Here is a 23,499-nt window from a genome sequence, read left to right as displayed (position 1 = left end):
GCATTTGCGACCAATGTCGGAGCTGTGTGTTCTCTGGGGGAACATTGAAACGGGGATGCACAATGAATAAATTAAATCGTTTCTGTTTGGGAGAATATATATTTATCGCGCGGCTCTGAATGGAGCCTGCGCAGCAGTCTATTCGCGGAGAAAATGGTGTAGTTTGTTCACTATGTTCTACTAGGCGTTTGTTCTTTTCATAGCAGCCACCGTATGCGCAAAAATGCGGTCGCTTTGAAGAAGAGAACTTTTTTGGGGTGGAGTTCGGTGGATGCTGGTACAATTGAAGAACAAAGAACACGGGTGTCTAGGGCAAAGGTAGCACAGGATGTTTTCAATGTAGTGCGGTTAACAGGGCGGGTAGTGTTGAAGGAGTTCTTAAGCAATATTTTTAGACTGTACAAAATCGTATATTGCGTGTTCTTTAGACTCCCTCGGCAGTGTTACAGCTCAGCGGAACACTGGGCGTAACATAATTGGATCGTGTCGTTTAATACTAGGCAGCACAACGCGGTGGTATTTTCAATAAAGGGGGTGCATGCACAACCGCTGCTCGCGGTTGTGCATGCCGGTCATGTTGCAAAGCATCTTCCTTATTCTGGCATTTTTTTATCGCTGCGTACTATTATTATTATATTACGAGTTGTAGTGCTGAGGTCTTTTAGTTTTCCATGTTGTGCAAGTGCAGCACCGCGTACGTGGCTTGCGTATTTTTACAATGCAAGTGGCAAGCATGCAGGCATAATGGGAAGGTAAGCTCATTGACGAGGCTCTCCTAATAGTTCTACCTTACATCAAGACCTTACTTTTTTAGAAACAACGTAACGTACTACACGGCACGCTTGCAACAACTTAGCCGGAACTCGTTGTGCCAAAGGGCGATTAGCTTTCGCGGATCAACCTCGAAGCAAACGGTGCCTCTGTAATCTCGCCCTTTCCGCAAAATAGTTATCTGGCGCATGCACGCGGCCAATTTAGCTGCAGCTATGCAGATCAGTGGCAAAAACAGCTGTATAATTCACGTTTGTGTGGCGTTGTCAAGTAAGGCTGAAAATTAAAATTTCATTTGTCATTTGCCCTTCACTGCTATGGACTTTTTTGTACGTTAATCAAGAGGAAGTGATACTGTTGTCTCGCAGTGGTAGCATACAGGCTGGATATTTAAAAGGAACGTGAAAACGCTGTAAAGTCATCTCAGTGATGTTCAGTGTGTCATACGCAATAATGCTGGAACTTTTTGTGCTCAGGTTCTCCAAGTTTACGCCTACCACGGGACACCGAGTATGCGGTGCCCACTTCGAAGGAGGAAAAAAGACTTACATGAACACAGTGCCCACAATCTTTCTGCCGAGACCGCAAAAGGTGCAAAGGAGGCGCCCACTGATAAGGACACAGGTAATTTGAGCGCAAGCAATGCAGAGAAATAGCATTACGTTGTTGGATATGCACCACTGAATATTTTATTATGAATTAATACAGGCAATGCCTACTTAAGGGTTGTGCTATTGCGTAAAAAAAGCTATGATGCCAAGTAAACTTAAACTCGTGTGAAGGTATATAAATTGCAGTATACAGTATCTCACCTGCAGCTGCACACTGTGTTGTAAAATCACTGAAACATATGGCTTTCTCTTTTCATTCTCGCCTCACAGCCGTAAGTTCCTAACAGTCCAACTGTGGCACCCCAGCACGACCCAGAAGTCTCAGGCTCTGCCATCACTAGTAGCAGCAGCGACAGAGAGCACGCCGCGAAGCAAAGCACTCATCTACTCATCGACCATGCCTGCTGCAGCCAAGAGTCAAGCTATGACCAGCTTGCCAAGAAAGTTGCTGAACAAAATAATATAATAACTGAGCTAGTAAAACAAGCTGAAGCTGCTTACGCGCATGTTGAAGAGCTGAACCGCCAGCTAAAATGCCCTCAACAGGACCACGCTGAAGCAAAAAAGCTATGTGACCGCCTTCAGCAGAAGAATAGGTGCTTGCGGCTTGAGCTATCCTGTCTGCAGAAGAAAGTCAAGAGGTGCAAGGCTGAAGCTACACAAAAGATTGACATCACGTATGAAGCCCTTGTAGAAGACGAAAAGAAGCTGCGGTACAACACTGGCTTCACATCTAGAAAGTGCTTTGACAGTTTTTGGTCCCTACTTGAACCAGATACGAAAAAGCTGCGGTACTAGCAGATGAAGGGAACGGCGAATGAGGACCGGAACTTCATCCTGCCTTTGAAGACACAGCTTGTGCTTATCCTTATGAGGCTACGGCTGGGCCTTGACGGCCATGATCTTGCGTACAGGTACGCTGCCAACGTTCAAGTGTGTTTTTTTGCATGAGTACTCATTTTTGCCTTTGCCCAAGGTCCAAGTGGAGTGACTAATGAAACTCTGTTACCATGCTAACACATTTACGAGGGCATTCTGTGTATAATGTTATTTATGAATATACTGTGAGGAAAACAAGCAGAACCCAATCAGCCCTAAAGGGGCCATGAAGACAAAATACCAGTTTGTGTTGTTCAGAAAATGTAGTACAAAATACGAGTTTGTTTATTCAAAAAATTAGGTGGTTTGTAATACCCTATGCGCTTGTACGGGAGAAAACGAACTTTCATTCACTGAGAAATTTAACAGTTTAAGCCAAAATTTCAGTGTTCCTGCCGAGCCTAGCTGGTTTTGTTAATTACTTTGTGCATAGAATGCAGCATGCTGGTTATTCTCACGCTCATCAAAATATCAGCAAATGGTATGCAGCACTTTTTCACTTATCATTTATAATGAAAATGAGTGGAAGCAACAACATGCTTAAGCAAAGGGAATTCAGTACCGTTTAAGCATCTTCTGCAATGAAATTTCACTGCAATTGCAGGTTCTTTTGTTTCTGCAGTGGTAAATTGCCGATGTGCATTTTCTGCAAATTTGTTTTTTGTACAGGTTTGGCGTTTCTACATCAACTGTTTCGAGCATCTGGGTAACAAGGCTGGATTTTTTGGACAACAGGCTTCGCCAGGTATGTCAGCATCAGTTATTTTTTTTTATTGCATTTTGTTTGTGGTCTCTGTGATGGCCGCGACAAATTGCAACATTTATGGGAAGGGAGAAAGGGGGCTCGAAGTTTAGGTATAAAAGGCCAGCTGTACACTGATCAGTCACGTAGCCAGGGTTCTATTTCAAGGGGTGTTTGTCAGCCCCCCCCCCCTCCTGGCGAGAAAAATTGACCCCCCACTACTGCCTGTCTGTCTTCCAAGATACGTGCTACGAACACACAGGTAATTTATTTCGCTAAAGCATCTGTTTTTAGCTTACTGCAAGATCGCTCGGCTTGAACATCTTCTGTATGCATTCTAAGACGATTGATTGAATTAAAGAAAATTTCAGAAAAACGAATCGTTAGGCAAGTAGGTGCACGCTTTTAAAAATCGGAGCGCAAAAGTACAACACAGGAGAAGCACAATGGGACAAGCACTCACTCTCAGCTAAATATTAATGGAAGCATTGTCACATGTCACCTCACCTTAAATGAACCCATTTCACTTTTTTTATTCTGTGGGTTGCTACGTGGCTCAGTGCCTGAGGCGTTGTGCTGCTAAGCCCTAGGATGCGGATTCGATTCCTGGCCGTTGGTTCCGCGTTTTTTACGCAGGCGAAAAGCGAAAGTGCTCGCGTGTTCGATATTTAGGCGCACGTTAAAGGTTCCCAGGTGGTCAAATTAAACTGGGGCCCTCCACTACAGTGCACCTTATAACCTGTGTAGCGCCTGTGCGTAATACCTCATAATAAATCAATCAATGAACCTTCTGGGTCTTACAGCACATGCCCAATGCAGTAAATGATTCTATTTATATGCAACGATGCTTCCAAAAATTTTTTGTTGAGTGAACGCTTATCCCAGCATGCTTCTCCTGTGCCGGTGTGTTTTTTGCTAATTTTTAGAGCAATTGTAGATTCATTTGACAGTGTTACAAGCTGTGATGACTCATCTTGCCGTCTCTAATGCAGAGCAATGAGAGTACTCGGGACAAAAATAACAGGAGGAGAAGGTGACTTTTGAAATCGTACATTAAGAGCAATAGAGAGATTCCAGTGCATTGATAAAGTAGTCTTTCTTAGATTCTTCGCAATGGTCTCGCACTCTAAGACAACCACTCCCCCTTCCCGTTCCTATGCCACTGATTATATTAATGTAAAAATGTGAAAACCCAGTTTTACTTCTTTTTTTTCAGGGCCCAACTTGGACGCCTCCACACCTGTGCGGCAAGTGCAGGCCACAAGCTTTCATTGACAAGGGCTACACTACTGCTGATGGCATCGGCGACTGCACCGAAATTTTCTTCGAAACCCCCTAGTCATTCTGTGTGCAAACTGAGACCTATTCCTCGTACAAAAATCACAATACTGCAAAAGGGTTGGTTGTGTGCAGCCCGAACGGGTTTCTCATGTTCCTGTCCTATCTTGCTCCTGGGAGGATGTATGACAAGGCCCTAACAAAGGCTTCTGGTGTGTTGGAAAAGTTCTCACCAGGGCGAGGTTTGGTAGCTTATAGGGGGTTCACCATCGAAGAAGGGTGCAAGAAACTTTCACTGCAATTCCGCCATTCATGGAATGACGGCGTCAACTGTCTGAAGCAGATGAAACTGAGACAAGGCTCATTGCAAGTGTGCGCATACATGTGGAAAGGGTTATTGAGAGGATCAAGACCTACAGAATACTCTCACAGGTGTTTCTAAACAGCATGTCTGGGCAACTGAACAAAGTGTGGCATGTGTACGCATGCTTGACAAACTTTGTGGGTGAACCATTGCTGTCAGGAGGTGTGAACGAAGTCTGCATGTCTGCTCTGATAGCCTGCGCCTGTTCGCTTGCACTACATTTGACTACTTTTTTGGCCATGCAGCACAGCCAGAAATGGGAAGGACATAGGCCTTTGTGCCTGTTCTAGGAACTGCTCACCCTCCCTCCAACCTCTTTATTCCCTCTTAGTCAAAAAACAAGGAGCAACCCACTCATTTCAGGAGGGCACGTACGAAGGGCCGTCTCCTTCTCATTCACATTCCAGCATCATAAGAAATGTCCCTGCCTAAGTTTTGTATTCAAACCTATTTGTTTTGCTTGCTTAGCCATTCCCTTGTTCTCTTAATTTATTGAGCACTACGTCTACTTGCATGAAAAGATGTGTTGTCTGTATTGACCCCCCCTTTTTTATAACCAATTGCTCCTTGTACTGTCATGAATGTGCATTATGAATTAACCAGATTCTCTTCATCTCTATGTCACCATTTCAAACAGCGGCATGTTATGATGTTTGCGATTAAAATTGAAGTGTACCTATGCCTGACGGTGTTATTGAATAGGTACATACATTGATTTCGATAAGGTAAATGCTTGTGATCGAGGCTATAGCTGCCCTTTGAGAAGCATAATTGTATAGGCTATCACCATCTTGTCCCCTTGTGTCCAGCCATACAGTCTGCTGTGGTTTACCATAAACATGAAATGGCAATTGACAGGCTGACCTAGCCTTGTAAAATGTGACGGCATTCACTGGTAACCTGAAGCAATGTTGAGTGTATCATTTCCTGCAAATAAACTAGCTGCAAATAAACTAGCTGCAAATAAACTAGGATAATGTTGCTGTGGAGAAATGGCGTTACACAGTGCCCGAGTAAATTTGAGGAAGCCTGCAGCCGCCTGTTTTGCAAGAACCAGTTGTCCGAAATTATTTTCCACATAGTGCTCCAGTACAGTGGTTTATTTGACATAGTTTGCGTGCCTTCCGTAAACTGTGTAGGGCCTTCAGTAAAACAAAAAAGAACAGGTCCAAAGGCACATGATAGTACAGGCCTACGCTCCAGCAATGGTGGGTGTAAAGTACGGCCATAAAGAACAGGTCACAACACATATCATAGCGCATGCCTACACATTAGCGGTGGTGGGATAAAAGTTCGAATAGCTCATGCCTGTGACACGTGAACATGATGGCATGTGAATAGGTGCCTTGCTGCTCCACAAAACACTGATTCATGGAAAGCTGTGGCACGTGTTACCAGTCTGCTTGTTTAATTCACATTGAATGAATTCTAAATGAAGGTGAAAAGAGAAGTACAGACAATGCAGCAGTAAAAGAGCCCGTCAATCTAACATTACATTGAATACAAAGAAGCGGGAATGAAGACAGACACAAATAACACAAATACTCTGTTTCATTAAAGAAGCAGTTAATAAGCACTACCAGGCTCTTTACCTCCACAGTACGTAAGCAAGCTTAGGTGCCCCAAGAAGTTTTTTACAATTACACATAAGTTGCTGTTTTGGAGAAAGGCCGGCCCTTACAGTAGCATACGAGCCATACTGCTGGGAATATTAGCACGAACAATAACGCCAACGGTGCAGTTTCGTGCGCTTCGTGGCATAAATAAGCAAGCCTATGCCTCCACGAACTTAGCGTGAAGCACACCGGCGCTTCACACTGGAACGCCTCACGCTCCTTCGTACGAATTTTCTCCAGCGTGGACAAGTCATGCACGTGAATGGTGTACAAAGAAAGAGGGTAGACTTTTCTTGTTTTCGCAGAACAAAATTGCAAAAACCTTATACATAAACACCTTCTTTGCTGAGAAAGTCATTTACAAGCACCGAAGCAAAAGTCTGCTGGGATACTTCTACTGTCTCCAAGTATTTATGGTATGACAGAACACATGCACAAGCAAGTGTGAAAGCATTTATTAGCTTTACTTTACCAGTTACTGGGAATGCAGGGAAGCAAGTAGCTGGAAGTGAAAAATTTGCAACGTTCTATGAATTCCATGAAGAAACTATGGCCAAATGGCACGGAGATTTGTCGACACTCTTGTAAACAAACAGCACGTAGGTGTTTAGACCAGTCACACCCATCTGCACTCGCACCTGAGAGTAATAGCCACTGCATTTTTTTAATTCCCCAGCACGCAACTGCCTTTTCGCAAAATCTTGACGTTTTAGGGGCACTTTGATCTCAAAGCAGTGGGGCACAACATTTACACTTCACAAGCTCATGTGGGCTTGCGCCAAGAAAAGTGTGATGACGAGAGAGGAAGAGGCCAGTTTCAGTCATTTCATGCTCCACGTGGCTGTAATTTTTGTCCTGAAATGCTTTCCTGGCTTCAGCCTCGCACTGCCGGCCCCTCTTCATGGCAAATCTTTCCCTGCCTTTCTTTTTCCCAACCACTGCCGCCATGAGACGTGGGGGATCATGCGGCCCCATTTCCGTTTAGCACGTCCTGACCCACGTGTACACTCTATGCGCTACAGATGCAGTGATCACACCCTCCCTATACGTATGCCAAAGGAGGCAAGCACTTTGCAAGCACTCTACAGCTGTAACTTCTTCGTGTGTGTATGCCAGCAGAGCATTCCCCTGTTTGGCACGCTCCAACCACCTTACACGTAGTCCAGCCACATCTTCGGTACAGGCCTCTAAACTTTTCTTTGTTTTTCGGGAAGAAAGTCATTTGCTTTAAGTACGTCTGCGAAGCAATCTAGCCCACATTCTTTGAAGTTGCCATGCAAGTATATGAGGGTGAAAGTTGAGAGATTCGAGTATTGTGTTCTCAAGCACGAGTAGGCTACTCGTTTTTTGTGAAGCCTTGGTGCATAACTAATTCTTTCAGTGGTGTCCTTGGAGAATACAATCTGTTGAAATTGCTCACTTACTTTTTTTGGATCCCGCGGGTTGCACCACTGCCGTTCACCTTCAGTGCACGCAATGGAATCTGGTACTTCAGCGAGATCATGTTGCCCAATGTGCATCAGCCCGTACAAAACAGAGAAAGAATGTTTGCAGACACCACCTTTCCCAGCAACACATGAGCAGCTGCCACTGACAAGCTCCCCATCACACTTAAGCAACTTTACCCCAACAGTGTACACTGCCCGTGTTGCCATAGATGCCAGAACTTGTGCCTTCACCAAGGTCTCTGCGGTGTCTTCAGTTGAAAACACCAACTTTTGCAAGTGGCCTGATGTGAAAAGCCGTAGGTCAGCATCTCGATCTTTTCTAGCACCTTTACTTCACTGTACCTGCATGAAGAATAAACGTTCAAGTTTACATGCTTTGCGGGACCTTTTCCTTTCGGAATAAATATTTACACATTCCACTTTCTAGTCACTGTTGGTTGATAAAAATAGTCCCATTTTCATGCCTGCAGAAACAGCTGAAGAAATTTTTGTAATTGCACTTGGCTAGAACCGGTGGCATGAGTACACTACATTCCTGTGCATAAACACTTTTTCATTCCTTACACAACTTTGCACGCTACCAGTGTATTTGTCCATTGTGGAAGTTCTGAAGATAGAGAACTAAAACTAAATTTAAGAAGACTCTCTACTGCAATCAGATATATAAAAAAATTCATTTTAAACTGCCCTAAAATTGTAACAGCAAAATGGCTCAGAGCTGCGCTTGTTGGTACATAATCGGATGGAAATTAGCGGAACTTTGTCGGAAACACACAACACCCTGAGGAAACACACGGCACACTGTTGACTATTAACTGAATTTTTACTGAAGGAAACACACATATATGCAAAGATATAAGACGGAAGGCCAATGGAAAGAAAATCCGGATGTCTCCATAGAAACCCTGCCACAGATAGCACGCTGACGCAGTTTTCTCTAGCTTAATCTATCGCCATGGCTTCGATCATTTCACGTCCGAGCTTTATTTTATTTTTTCACGATACCAGCAATCTCCTGGAGGTTTGCTTTGTACGTGAAGTCTCGAACGTGAAGGGCGAGGTGACCAGACGGAGTTGTTTGAAGGGAGGCAGCTGCTCTCAGGCCCTGTCATTCAAGTAGCGGCAGATGTAAACGGACCCACAGTTAAGGGGTATTTTGTACACTTTATTTTTGCGGCACTGCGTAACTCTGGTCCCATGTTTTTTTTATCACAAATGCGTCTCTTTGCATAACTGTTTACCTGACGGCACATGCCGTAGGATTTGTTGGAGGCAGAAAACACAACCCTGAAGCCATGTTTTGTCCCCACTGTTTTCAGGCACTTGGAGAACCCGTGTACGTACGGCAAAACTGCAGCGACCCATTTGCGATAAACATCGGACCAGATACACTCAGTGCTACAAAAATGTAGTGTACAAAATACCCCTCAACTGTGGGTCTGTTTTCATAGGTCAAACTGGCCGCTACTTGAACGACAGGGCACGAGAGCACGCTGCATCCCTTCAAACAACTCCATCCGGCCACCTCGCCCTTCACGTTCCAGACTGCTCGAGCAAAGCAAGCCTCCAGGAGATTTCAGTGATCGGAAAAAAGAAAAACAAGCTCGGACGCAAAATGATCCAAGCCTTGGCGATAGATGACGCTGGAGAATACTGCGTTTCCGGGCCATATGCGGCCTTATTGAACAATGAAAAAGAGTTTCTCCGCAGGCATCCGTCATTCCCTTTCCAATGCCCTTCCGGCTTAGCGTTGTGTATACCTGTTTCCTTCAGTAAACATTTAGTTGAAAGTCAGCAGTGTGCCGTGTCAGTGTCAGCAGTTTCCCCAGGGTCTTGTGTGTTCCCGACGAAGTTCCGCTAATTCCCATCTAATTGTGTAACAGAAAGTTGGCCTGTATAAGTGTTTTAGAGTGCTGTGAATACAAATATGCCAGACACATAAAAAAAGGTACGGCTGCCCTATACATTTTCCAGCTATACACTTTGTGTCGCCACAAATTGCAAATGGTGAAAAGGGTTTCGTGAGGCTTGTCAAACAGTTCTCTTGAAACAAACACAGAGGTGGGGACAAGTTAGAGTAAAATAAATGTGTGTGGAACCTTTTAAAAGGCACAAACCCCACCACAAAGACATATGTTGCCTCAGCCCAAGCGGTAGGCTTTGTTTTGGTTTTTTCTTGTTGAATGTTTCGCTTGCATACGTGCTGTCGAATGATGCATGCATACAAGTGAACATGAGAGCGTACCATACCTACAGACCACCACTGAATATATGTATATATATGAAACAAGTAACAAAAGCAGGAATTCTTAGCGCACTCAACTAGAAATGAGACAGCCGTCAATTTCTTTGATCCACGGCGTGTGTATTTTGAGCATCTGATATTGCGTGGCCTTGGCATTCCTCAGAAAACTTCGCCGGCATTGTCATGCCCCACCAATAAGGTAGGGGGTTTGGTAGCCGACTTGGACCATATGCCACCACATCGAGATGTTGTTGAAAAGCAATTTGGGATTGGGAGAAACGAAAGTAATAGCCGACGAGAACAAGTTTTCAGGAAGATGGTGACGATCGAGTAAAGTCTGGTTCGGCTCGATCTGGGCGCTTTGTTACGTGGTCTGAAACTTCACGAAATAATGTGAGAGGAATGGTGGAGAGAAATGCCAGCTTTACGTATTTATTTCTCAGCAACCAAGGGTTGTTGGCCATTGAATAAAAGCTGAGAAAGCTACGAATGGCGTTATCTTCAAGCTAAACACAAAGCTCTTCAGACCAGCCTCGGTTGCTGAGTGGCTAAGGCGTTGTGCTGCTGAGGGCAAGAACGTAGGTTCGATTCTCGGCCGCAGCGGCCGCTTTTCTGATGGAGGCGAAAAGCAATAACGCCCGTGTTTTCAAGATTCCGGTGAACGATAAAATCCCCAGGTGGTCAAAATTAATACGGAGCCCTCCACTACGGCGTGCCTCATCGCCAGTGTTGCACCGGCGCAATAAACCACACAATCAATCAACAGCGTTATTGAGCCAGTAGCGTACAACCTAAATAAAGAAAAGTCTTTTTGCATACTTCAGAGCCTACAAGATGGGCAGAGCTTTGTGGCACTAGTAGTAGTTCAGGAAACATAACAGTTTCTGAAACATTTGCGTTTCAGCATGCTCTTTTTTCCCCCAAATAGGCACTCATCAGTTTTAGAGAACCATGCCTGCCGAGTTAAGTTTGCATGCCTGACAATGTTCTCCTTTCCAAAGTATGGGTTCAGGGAGCTTGTTTTGCAGGTCGACCTTTGACTGTTGTGGTTGTGTAGTACAGATGCCATGGTACATCATTACACGGAGCTGCAAAAAAAGAACCTGAAGGTTACATTATTCTGAACACACCCAGCTAAACTTTCTGCAAATCCAATACACTTTCTTAGATTACATATTTTTATCAAGGCATTATTATGTCCCTATTGGTGGAACATACAAACATTTATATGCTGCGTACTCCTATAAAAGAACCCCGGGGAGTGCCAGCCAATCGGTGCCCGTTGCCCACGCAGAACCCAGGCCATTGAACCAGCTGGACGTATTAATAACAAGAAATACCTTCACTGCATAATGCTCCTACCCGATGAGCAGAAGTAACAACGTGTGGACTAGTTGGTGTGGTAGCATCATGAAACCAAGCATAAAAAAACACTGAGAGGCAGCAATAGTTCTCATGAGAAGAAAAGAGAAGAAAGCGCTCGGCCTGTCAACTTCCTGACACCCTGTGTTTTTGGTGCTGTTTTCAGGACGCTATCAGTACGAAATCTTTGGTCACATGATAGTAATCCCATGACAGGGACTGTACTTTAGTGGTGCTGAGATAATCTTCACTGTTGCTCACACTGCACACAGTAAATACTCTTTCAAGAGAAAACACCTTAGCGAAGTAGCAATTACAAAGACCTTAAACAACAGATAATGTTCAAGAAATTGCAAATAAGGATATAATAACGGAAAAAAATAACTGCAATGAAACAACACAGGAGCACGACAAAAGCCTGAATAAAAGAAGTAATCCAAGAAAAGAATACTGGCTATTTAAAAATAGAGCCAATGCATCACTGCACCGCAAGAATGCAGTTTTCTAGACGATGCCGTTCTCCAACCACACCAACCATCCAGCAGTCTGGTAACTGCATATACAGAGGTCAAAACTGTTAACAACAACGCGTGAACACATGGATTTCGATACGTGCAGCGCAGCCTGCTGATAGCCACCGGCGTGACCAGCGAGATAAGGTGACGGCGCTGCGCCGGCTTGGCATGCGAAAGCTGTTGCCCATGCTTCCTTTTTTGAGGGGGAGAGATTCGACATCAAACGTCCCTCACCGCGACTGTCGCCAACGCATAAAATAAACAATATCTGACGCTGATAACCGGCGAAGTCTCGTTTTCACCTTTGGTATGCTTACTATGTTCCCCTTTTTTTATATCGGAACGATACCAAAGGTGATAAGAAGACGGCAGTGGTTATCAGCGTAAGATAGCGTCCCTTGTTGGCTCCGTATGCTTACATGCGGCTCAACCGACAGTGAGAATGACTGATGAATGCGTATCAGAGCTGCTAATGAAGAGTGGCGCGTATGCATATTCACGTGAGCGAAACATGGGGCCCTTGTTTAACGCTACAAATTGAAGAGTTTTCGAAATATAGCAAACACGCCGTTCGATGGATAAAATGAAAACGCCACCCAGCTTAAGAACTTCTAATGTTATTGCTGCCAAAGGCTGTATGTTGAACGCGAAAGTCGTGCGCGTAAGTGCCATAATACACGAAAGGTTCGGCACCGCATATAAAGCCTGTCCCCAACAGTACGTCACTGAGCAAACAAATGTTGCAATCACCGAGATGCACAATAAAAAAAACAGAATCGCCGAACAACCGCTAACATACATCACTCGAATTAAAACGGTGCTCAACAGGTAATGGACGGGTGACAGTCCTGAAGTCCTATCGAAATGAAGGAGCAGCAGGCACTTATGAGCGAAATTCGTGTCGTCTACTGCAATTAACAGACAATGTAGCTATTGAAAATACTCACATGACGGCTTTTTCTTGCTGGTGAAATCAGAGTGGCGTCCGCGAAGCTCCTGCGAAGTACTCAAGATGCGGCGGCCACTGCGTGGTCGCTGTAGTATGGTTACCCGGTTGACTACAACTAAGATGGCGGCGGTGCAACTTCCGGAAAACCGGCGCATGCGCTGATCGGCCCGTGGGATCGGTCTGTTTGTCGTCTACTTTAGCGGCAGTTGCTCAGAAGATCATCATAGCCCGGGCTACGAAGGCCGCCGCACAGCTCCAGCTGTCGGCCACCTCCCTCGCTTAGAGGTCTTCTTTAATAAAGTGCTTCTCTCTCTCTCTCTCTCTCTCTCTCTCTTCATTCAGCGCCTGGAAGGAGGAGGGTGTTTTGAAGACGATAGATGTAACAAGAGTGACGGAAGGTAGTGATAGAGAAGATGCATTAGCGCGCGTGCCGCCCTTCTGCTAATCCTTCGTAAAGCGGTCCTCTCCGTTTTGTTTCCGCCGACGCACGTTCGTTCGGTACGCCACCCACGCCAATCTCAGGTAACGGCTGGGGAGGTGAGGGGGATGTTCTGTTTGGCACGAATCTCTGGTAACGGCTGGCAGAATCTCTGGTTTCACTCTCTGTAGAGCCACACGTGTGGAATCAAGTGACGTCGCATGAGGTATTGTTGTGGGTGCGTTTAAAGCTTTGGTTTCCAACCACCTTCACAGCGTGGCTTGGAGCCAACTGTTCTTCCTCCCGCCTTTTACATTCCTCTCACTACCCAGTATTTCTCCCTCTTCCTTCTTACGTCTCCTTTTGAGCTTCCCCCTTACACGGTTCACGGCCTTTACCCGTTGGTAGGGCGACCTAGATGTCACCCACAGACATCACTGGCCCACCAACTTCCAAAGCGTCATTAGCACACGAAGCTCACTCAAGGAAGACACAGAGCAAAGATTTGCGGATAAGGTAGCCCAAGCGAAAATGCGGTTTCGAAAAAGATATCATCATGTAGCAGGGATCATACCTAGGTGGAAATCACCGTAGCCGAATTACGAAAATAGAAACTGGATCTGGGCAATTTACACGAGAGACTCAGAGTCGGAAAGACGTGGTACACTAAAAAATGGGCGCCGTATGACGGGAGCATAAATAGGGCAGGCCGAGTGGGGGGCCAACAGTTTCGGGGTAACGACCCGGATGGCGGCTAGTGTGAACTCTCTACTGGCATGCCGGCTGCGGGGGCTTGGCAGACCTTCAGATTACCACGGCTATATAAGTCGCGAGAAGCATGCACCAACACGAACTTCGCAGTTTTGGCTACTATGGAAGTGTATAGAAATGTATAACTGGGTACAACACACCGACTGTTAGCTAGATTGGTTGGTGAACTAGGAACATATCGGGACACACCATGGACTCAGGCAGCGCATGGCAGTAGGCGATGGAAGTCAATGACACGGGCCTTCATGCTGCTGCGGACTTGTATATGCTGCTGCTGCGGCTGATGATGATGATATAATCAACGACTTATGCCTGTTCTACACAGAAACTTTCCATTGAATAATACAGGCTCGCTTTCAAGTGCGTCCCATGTATTTACAATGGGGCACTTGATAGACACTTGGTTCAACAATTTTCGAAAGACCTTTGAAACGGCCGTGTAGGACAGGCATTATACACAGTGAACAATCAAAAACAAATTCTCCGCTCATTAGCACATACGTCCGAGAGCACTGGAAAATTATACATGGCTCCGGTTCACTAAACACACAAACAATATATGGGAGGACTTTCAGCAATCCGGTATGCAGCAGCCAGGCTATACCGCAAAAGCTATCAGGGAGGGCGATAGGTGGTGTCATACGGTACAAGAATATTTCGTGGCAGAATGTACACAAACTTTGCCCTGGGAAGGAACATGGCTTCAGTCGTCCTGCATCAGCCACCACAATATGCTTGCGCTATCAGACAGATTCTCACCAAAAAATACATTTAAATCTTGTGTTCGCCATTAGTAAAAAATGATCGCAAAGTTCGGGGATTGAAGGAAGTTGACCGAAAAATACGAAACGAAGAGGCTCTTTTTCCATGTCAGGCGAATGAAAGAGAACATCGGAAGGTGGGTTTGTAGCGTCTTTAGTAACCAGGAAGCTACACAGGCTTTCCAAGAGTATCAGTATTCAAAATAACCCAGGTGAAGTTTGCGCAAAAAACACGCCAGGCGCGTCGTCGCCTGCATCGGTCGTGCCCTATAAATACTCGTATTTTGGAGGCGGTTGCAGTGCGGCCACACAAGTTGCTGTCCTAATGATCTTGTCTCAGGACACATCTGCAGCCTACGCCCTTTCATCGGCTACGACTTGCTCGTGCGCTCTGAGGCATGCCGGGAATGCCCTGTTTTGAGGCCCGTAATGGTTGTGCAGGTTACGGGAGTGCATACGGGAGAGCATACACTCCTGCGCCCTACTCAGCTCCGAAATTGCATGTCTGAGGAAAGTTTTTGTTTCGCAATGGATTCGTTTTGTGTTTTTGCGAGCGAGAAGATTTGCATGTTGGACTTTCGCATTCGCTTGTTTCGCCATCGTCTTTGCACTTCAAGCTTCATAATCGTTGAACCTGCTGTCTTGATGTTACGGCATACATAATGTTTTGAGGTTGTAAATGCCCCAGTTGCTTGTCTCACCGTGTCTGTCGGCTTACTTATTCCGTCATTCGCATTTAAGCACATTTTTTATTGGCTAAATGTAACTAGCCAAAATTGGTCCTTGAACTACCTTCAAGCTCTTTTTACAGATCATTAGGACCTGCACAAGTCGTTTTATTGAACAAATGCTTGGTTTAACAAAAGTAGTTTTTCATGAACACAATAATAACAAAAGTGAACACTCCTGATTGAACAGTTAAGGTTCCACTAGCTGATTACGTTCGGCGACTATTAAGAAGAATCGAACTGGTTCGTAATATTTGGGACATACAAAGGGAGACAAAAGAGCGATTTGTTGCGTGAGACTTATTATAAGAAAAATGCCGCACATCTAATTGCTCTGTTCCAAATGTCGTTGAACGCCGCTACTCTTCTGACTCGCCTGCCTTGCAACGCCCTTTCCTCTCTCCCCTCTCACGCAGACCACCTTCCCCAAGCCTCCTTCACAATCGGTTTGGATGGAACATTGCACAGTCCAGTAATTTTAAATGCAGAGCATTTCAGTAACTCACGATGTCACCGCATCGCTCGCATCGCTCCTCCCACACTATACAAAAAAAATAATACTTACCGGCGCCAGGTTTCGATCCCACGACTCTGCGGGCGGAACGCAAGGTACATGGTGCCCTACCCACTGGGCCACAAAGTCGACTTTTTTTTTGTAACAGTAACTTTATTTACAAATATACATACAGGGCCAGATAAAGTGGTTACTGAGGTTTCAGAGAACAGTGTAACATGCTATGCTCACAAAGACAAATAATCGCGTTCGGGAACTGTACAAGCCAAGACAAAATTCAGCGTGTTTCGACAGGCAAGTGAAAACATTAGTAGGCAGTGCCAGCAAAGCCACGTAGTGCCGGCGTGGTTCCTGTTAGAAACACTTACAAATGGGCGATGGTGTCATTTGTTTACAGTATACGGTAATGAAGTAGGGGCAAGGGGTTGGGCGTAGAAGTTATGGAGAAAAGTCGTTAGTGGGCAGAAGTGGCCCATGGTGCTGTCCCGCTTCCGGCCCTCAGATCAAGTCCCATCTCCTTTGCTGCTCTACCTTAAACTCCATGAGGGCTCGTGAGCCCCGCGCCAGTGAGTCACGAAGCTGACTGTCTGAATCTGGCCCCTAAAGGACGGCCACTGCCCACTGCGCCTTCTGTACAAAGTGCCTCCACGCCGGCCGCGGGCTTTCGGCACATTCAACCACGTCGACTCTCGCCCTCCATAGCAAGTGGAGACCTATGACGTGGACGCAGTCACGGAGGAGCGGGTGCTCCGAGGCCGCCTCCAAGAACCCCAAGTTCATACAGGTGAGCTGCCAGTACGTGTCGAAAGAGCACTGCACCTCGTCCCAGAAATACGACGCCGTGTTGCACTCCACAAAGACGTGCTCTGCCGTCTCCCTCCTTCCACACAACAAGCAGTTGGTCCCTCCAGGAAGAAAGAAGCCCCTCTCCCCCTGTGTTGCCTTAGTGGGTAGAACCCCTGTGTGGAAGCGGAAGAAGAAATCCTTCGAACCAGAAGGAATGGGGAGCTTCCGCACTCGCCGGACGACGTCACTTTTCATGCGCCCTAGAGGTGGTGAGCGATACATGGGGGGTGGAAGGATCTGTTCCACCAGGTCCCAGTAAAACTTCTTCGGGGCCACTGCGCACAGGTACTCCCAAGAGAACAGTCCCTGCAAGAGGGCCACCGCTGCCGCCACTACACCGAACGGAAGGTTACGAACGCGCCTTATATCCTTGACTCATTCAACCGTCGGCCACAGGTGCGCTCTCTCCCCCGCGTCCTCCTCGCCTCCTCTCCGCTCGCAACACCCTCTCTCGCCGCGTTCGGTTCAGGCGCACAACAGGTGGGGACGTCTGCAACACCCTCTCTCGCCGCGTTGGGTTCACGCTGAGCAACAGTCGGTTCGCGCAAGAACAGGTCGGGCCATCGCATCGCGCTCTCTCGCCGCGGTCGGTTCGCGCTTAAACCACATATGTCGTTCGCGCGCGCTCCGGTCGCTAACATCTGTGGCGTGATCGTGACGTCAACATCACACGTTCGTGTGGTGGCGCGATTTCGGTGCTATAACACTCTCTCGCGAGGGGCGTTGGATTGGATTCGATTGGATTGGGTTGGATCAGCTTGGCTTGGCTTGGCTTGGATTGGATTGGATTGGATTGGTTTGGTTTGGATTTGGATTTGGATCGGATTGGAATAAAGTGGATTGTGTTGGATTGTGTTGCGTCATAGCCGCGCCACGTTGCGTCATAGCCGCTCCACGTTGCGTCATAGCCCCGGCAGGGGGTTCACGGCACGTTTCACGTTTCACCATCGACTTCATCGACAATGTCTACGCTGGAAGAGAACAATTACAACAACAACAACCAATACGTAATCCATACGACTTGCAGGCGCGCCCCCCGCGGAAATGCTCTGCATTTGATCGTGCCCCTCGCGAGGGGGATGTTTCTTTGACCCCTTACCAGTCCTTTTTACCGTCTTTGGGTCTTCTTTTTGCGAAAGCCGACGGCCGTGAAGTCTTTTGTTCTCTTTGCTTTGTGATAGGAAATATGACTATTACGAAAAAGAACTATTATAACTTATCACCAGTTCTTCCTTCAAAGCGGATTTGTGATGACCCAGTTTCCAAATGATTTTTATTTTGGCATTCTGTATTGACTATATTCTGGTGATGTACCATTCTGTAACAACAATAAAGTTCTATTGTATTCTATTCTATTCTATTCTATTCGCACAAATTATGCGCCACGTGTTCGGGCCTTTCCTTTCTAATGTTTTTGAAGAAGCTCGAGGACCTATCTGCTTTTAGCATTTACTTTGACGTCGGACTTTATTAACAACACTTTTACCGCACTTTTATTTTCATGAATTTCCTATATGAGTGTTTTTGTTGGTAATACTCAGTTGAAATATTGTTTGATGCGTCGTTGTTTTTATTGCTACCATTCAGTTTATTATGAATACGCACTGTTTCCTGCCATCTGTAGCTTATTTGTTAATCTTCTATAAACTACTATGTTCCTTTTCTAACGCCGTACCATCACGCAATATCTGACGGGAGGTTTCTCCGAGAATTGTTTGCCTTCGGGACCTTCCTTGCATTATTGTTTGCACGCAATCTTTAGAGCATGCTAAAAAATAACCTTCGACCTCAGCCATTTTCATATTAGAAGAGTGCAAACAAAAATGTGTGCGTGTGTGTCTCTGTCTCTCCTAGGAATGACTGCCGTCGAAGCTCCCCAGAAATTAAGTTTGCTCATGCATTTCGCCTAAACTATGTGTCACCTGTGTGTCGTCCGCTAAAAAGCTTCGCTGGTAATCGACCTTCACCGATTAGGATTACGTTTAACGTTTTTCTGCAGCTTTCCCGTGGTTATCTCTAAATAAACAAATACGTACATACGCCTATTTCCATTTTTTTACTGTTCATAAACGAGGTCGATGTTTATTATTTGAAAGGTTCCAAACAGTGTGTGCACGTAATAATACCGATGGATGTACCGTAGCATAAAAAACTGTCAGAGGACCTTCTCTAAAGAACGGTTAAAAAACAGTGTTAGAAGAGGCAGCGAGTAAATTATCCAAAAATAAAAAAATCAGTGACAGCAGGAAAATAAAAGTGCACATTCTTTAAAAAACCTTACTGATAGCATAAGAAGCAAGTGTACAGCAACCACTGGAAAATGAAAAATTTAGTTCCCTTCCACGCAGTGAAGAAGTATGACCGGAAAAGCTGCGGTGCCGAGCCTTAACATGAGCTTTGACTGGGTCGTAGAGTCCAAGGAGTACATGAAGCAAAACACTTCAGTTTGTAATTTGAGATTGAGCATAGTTGGTGGTTAATTGACTGAATGAACTCTTGACGAACCACAGATTTGTTCTGGTTGACGAAAATTTGGATGTCCGTATTCCTCCCGTAGAATTCCATACGTAATTACAGCGGACCAGAATTCCACAATATTTACAATTTCACTGTGAACCATGCAATTTTGAAAACTATATAAAACGGGCGTTGCGTAAGAGTCGTCCTAGCGGGTAATTATCATATCATTTGTTTCGGTATAGTTTCAATAAAAGATGCCTTAGAGCCACTTTTTGTAATTATACTACCTCCGAAGATTGACGTGATTCACTGTGCAACCCTCGGTGCGGGAAAGCTATCTTACAAAGACCAAGCTTACAACCATCTCTAAAGTCTGCTTTAACTCAGAACACGAATGAATTGCTGGAAAGACATTTTAGGGCGCAGCCGTTTGGCGCCCGTCTCTGGGTTCAGCCGCGTCGGCGTCGTCGTGACCGGCGAACGATGGGAAGGCCGAGGAGTGAAAGATAGTAAAGGAGGAGAATATTGTTGTGTCCGGCCGAGCGCCGCAGTTATCTTCAGGACGATAAGGCGCATGCGCGCCAAAAGAATAAAAGGCGCGCAGCGCAACCTGCCACTGCGCTTATCTCGACCAGCCACGCTCTGTTCGAGCATGTGGAAATAAACGTCGCTCACCCGTGGAAACTCGTCTGCTGTTTCACACGAACCACGCTAACTCAACAATTGGTGACGAGGATGGGATTTGAAGGCGTCGTTCTTCAAGTTGGAAGGCAAGTGTTTCCGAAATTCGCTCGTTGAAGAAGACTGTGTTTTTGCAGTGTGCGAAGCCAGTGGACTGTCATGACTGGAGCCGAGGCCGCCGGAACGCACTTCGTTGGGCGACTGGGCCAGTTGGAACCTTTCGACGAGTCCGGCACCGATTGGGCTTCGTACGAAGAGCGGCTTAGATCGTTCCTGATTGTCAACCGGGTACCCGACAGCGACAAGGTACACGCTTTCTTGAGCATTATCGGTCCAAAGACTTACGGTTTGTTGAAGTCATTGACAGCTCCGGAACTGCCTTCTGCGAAGAGTTTCAATTGACACCTTGAGAGAGCTGTTTGCTCGTTTCGGTTTCCCAGAACCCATTGTCACAGATAACGGCCCGCAGTTCGCTTCCGAAGAGTTCAAGTTTTTTGTGAAAGAGATGGGCTCTCGTCACGTGCTTACAGCACCGTATCACCCCAGCTCTAATTGGCTTGCAGAGAGTTTTATTCAGACGCTTAAGAACGCACTTCGTAAACCTAGCGGAACGGACACGTTGCATCTCAGACTTCAAAAGTTCTTGCTTGCCTATCGCAACTCGCCTCATACAACAAATGAGTCACCAGCGAATTTGATACTAGGGCGACGGCTGCGAAATCGACTCGATGTTGTCAAGCCAGCGGTGGGAGGAAGGGTTGCGTACAACCAGTTCAAGCAAACCGTGGCGCGCCCGCGTCGTGATCGCGACATGGCAGTAGGTGACCTAGTGATGGTTCGCAACTATCGAGGCAGGCCAAACTGGGTTCCTGGTGTTGTTGTGGGACAGTCCGGCCCTGTGTCTTTTACCGTTCGTGTTACCACATCCAGAGGCAGTTTCACCTGGCGTCGCCACAAGGGCCAGCTGCTCGCGCGGACCACGGATCCAGACCGCAGAGACGCTGACCAGGAGGGAGACGAGTTCCTGGCGTTGCAACCAAGCGCCGACCCGGTGACCCCCTCCATCCTTGCCACCCGTGGGCCAGCCGCTTCGCAAGAGATCCAGACTGCGGGTGCAAGACGCTACCCCACTAGAGACCGTCGACCACCGGACAGATACCAAGCTGGAGTCTAGCTTGTTAATTTACCCAATATAAAAGGGGAGGGATGTGGTGTCCGGCCGAGCGCCGCAGTTATCGTCAGGACGATAAGGCGCATGCGCGCCAAAAGAATAAAAGGCGCGCACCGCAACCTGCCACTGCGCTTATCTCGACCAGCCACGCTCTGTTCGAGCATGTGGAAATAAACGTCGCTCACCCATGGAAACTTGTCTGCTGTTTCACACGAACCACGCTAACTCAACAAATATCGCGCAATTCGAAATGGGGGGCGGTTCACCGTGGCGGCGCGAGCCATCGCCCCCCGAAAGTGGGCGGTGGGGGAAGGGAAGGGGCAGTATGCTGTGCCCTCATGAGGCGCTCGAGGATTGGCGAAAACATGAGGGGGCATTCGCGTGACAATTATTTGCGTTCGCTACATGCTATGTTCAGACTACCGACGTAACAGCCGTATCGTGCGCTATGGACGTAAAAGAAAACGGCGTTTCACGCAGTTAGGTTGGCTGAGACGTCAAATGACATCATTATTTAAAGACATTACGACATTTGCGAAAACCGTCTGAACACGGCCGAAGACGCATTTCGCGGTCTTTTCCTGAGACGCACTTCGCGCCGCCGCCGCAGAGGCTCACCGTGGAGAGAACCCTCGAGTGAGTGCTGCCCCAGAGCACTGCAGACACTAGGAGTGAGTGCAGAACTGCGAGTTAAACCACCGGTCGTGCGCATCTGCAGCGGTTATTGTGCAACGCCAAAATCAGCTCTCAGCCAATTCTCCCTGAGCAATGAGGGACGCAACTGGTGCAATAGCGTCGTCTGCCACTGCTGCTAAACGAGCTGCCCGAACAGCTGTGCCCAAATATCGCATTAGGGTGTGTAGTAATCACCAGACAATTTTAACGGAAATATAAGTCGTCTTGTATTAAAATATAGAGGCCCTAGGACCTGTTAATTTTGTATTATTTTGCCATGCGCCGGGGGTGTGGCGCGCAGTTTTACGACCCCGGGGATGACAGTGGGCTCCGCAACGTGGCGCTATGCACGCTAGCGATTCTTGTCTACGTCGTTCTGTTACCGGATACGATCTGCTGCGTCGTAGTCATAGACAGATTTGCTGTAAAAAAGTAATAACAGCGAAAACAGCGCTAATATTTTGTTTCCAGATGGTATTACGTAGTGGCGGCCACAAATACAAGGGGCGTTTTTGGCTCTTTGAGGAAGACAAGGACCATGTCGGATTTCGGCCTGTGCTAATCTTTACTCGTTACTCCCCGTGTGTGTGCAGCGGCTGACTGGGTGATTACCAGATTGTCAATGGCATTACCTGGGCGGAGCATGGGTGATGCCCAGACTAGCCAAGAACAAGCCGTTGTGCCGGAGTGGCCCATCGACGAAGTGTGTAGAGTGGGTGGTGCGAGAGGATGGGGTCGCGGCCTACCGACTACAATCACCACAAATTAACCAGCGGTATAACCTGAACCAAACCAACAACCAGCGCATCCAAGCAGACCTGTCCGTGGCAAAGAACGCCCAGCGTAGCAAGGTAGAGGAGGCTGATTTCATCCTGCAAACATACTAGGACATGATGCCGCAGCAGGATGAGCATAATGCCAAGATTGAACTGGAGTTGCAGCAGCAGCTGCAAAGGGAAACGGCCGTGCTCTCGGTCACACCAGAATAACACCCGCTGATTGCCCTCAAGCCTCAGAAGAGAGAGCTGCCAACAAGCTGGACAGGATAGAGCGGGCACACCGAAGCATCCCAGCAAACCACTAACATCTCTGCGACGTCCCAAAAAGATCCGAACGTCTATGTCCCAGCAGTATCTCTATTAGACATCCGTACAACGTGCAATATTTTTCTGAAAATTTTTGGATGTTGAGATAACGTTTCTGGTACCTTAATGTGGGACGTTATTTCAACTATGCTGCAGACGTACTCTAGATGTTGCTGCTGCTCCATTTGTGGACGATATTTAGACATATTTTTCTGACGTTGTTCAGATGTTGCTGGTATGTCTGCTTGTTACTTCGTACATGTCTATCACAGTTACATATTTTTAGCTATATCTGCTATACCTTATTTTCAAACTCTCCGCAGCCGTAACCTTTTCATGTTACCGAGGGTTTTGTATGTGTTTTGTATGGGTTTTGTACCGAGGGGTTTTGTGCAAGTTTTGTTATCCCCCAATATTGCTTTTACAGAAATATAAATGCGGAGGACATAATAAATAAATTATCATCAACATATGCCTGAACAAAATTTGATGCCTAAAGGAGTTTTCATTCACTGAAACCACCATTTTACTTGGTCCTTGTGCTCGCTCTCTCCGATGTTTCTTTGCGCGCGGTTGAGATTTTGTGCTTGTCAGCAGTAGATCTCGCGT

At 46.6% G+C, this 23,499-nt stretch overlaps 2 pseudogenes; one reads left to right on the top strand and one right to left on the bottom strand.

The window, feature by feature from the left end:
* Positions 1–744: 744 nt before the first annotated feature.
* Positions 745–4,935, top strand: LOC144175631 (uncharacterized; annotated as a pseudogene).
* A 1,794-nt stretch (positions 4,936–6,729) lies between these two features.
* Positions 6,730–11,023, bottom strand: LOC144173643 (uncharacterized; annotated as a pseudogene).
* Positions 11,024–23,499: the final 12,476 nt, after the last annotated feature.

This window comes from Haemaphysalis longicornis, unplaced genomic scaffold (genome assembly GCF_048455015.1).
Source record: "Haemaphysalis longicornis isolate Haplotype H1 unplaced genomic scaffold, Haemaphysalis longicornis Haplotype H1 scaffold_3, whole genome shotgun sequence".
Taxonomy (NCBI): Eukaryota; Metazoa; Arthropoda; class Arachnida; order Ixodida; family Ixodidae; genus Haemaphysalis; species Haemaphysalis longicornis.
The sequence above is the reverse complement of the archived record's forward strand: the minus strand, read 5'-3'. Positions and strand labels throughout refer to the sequence as shown.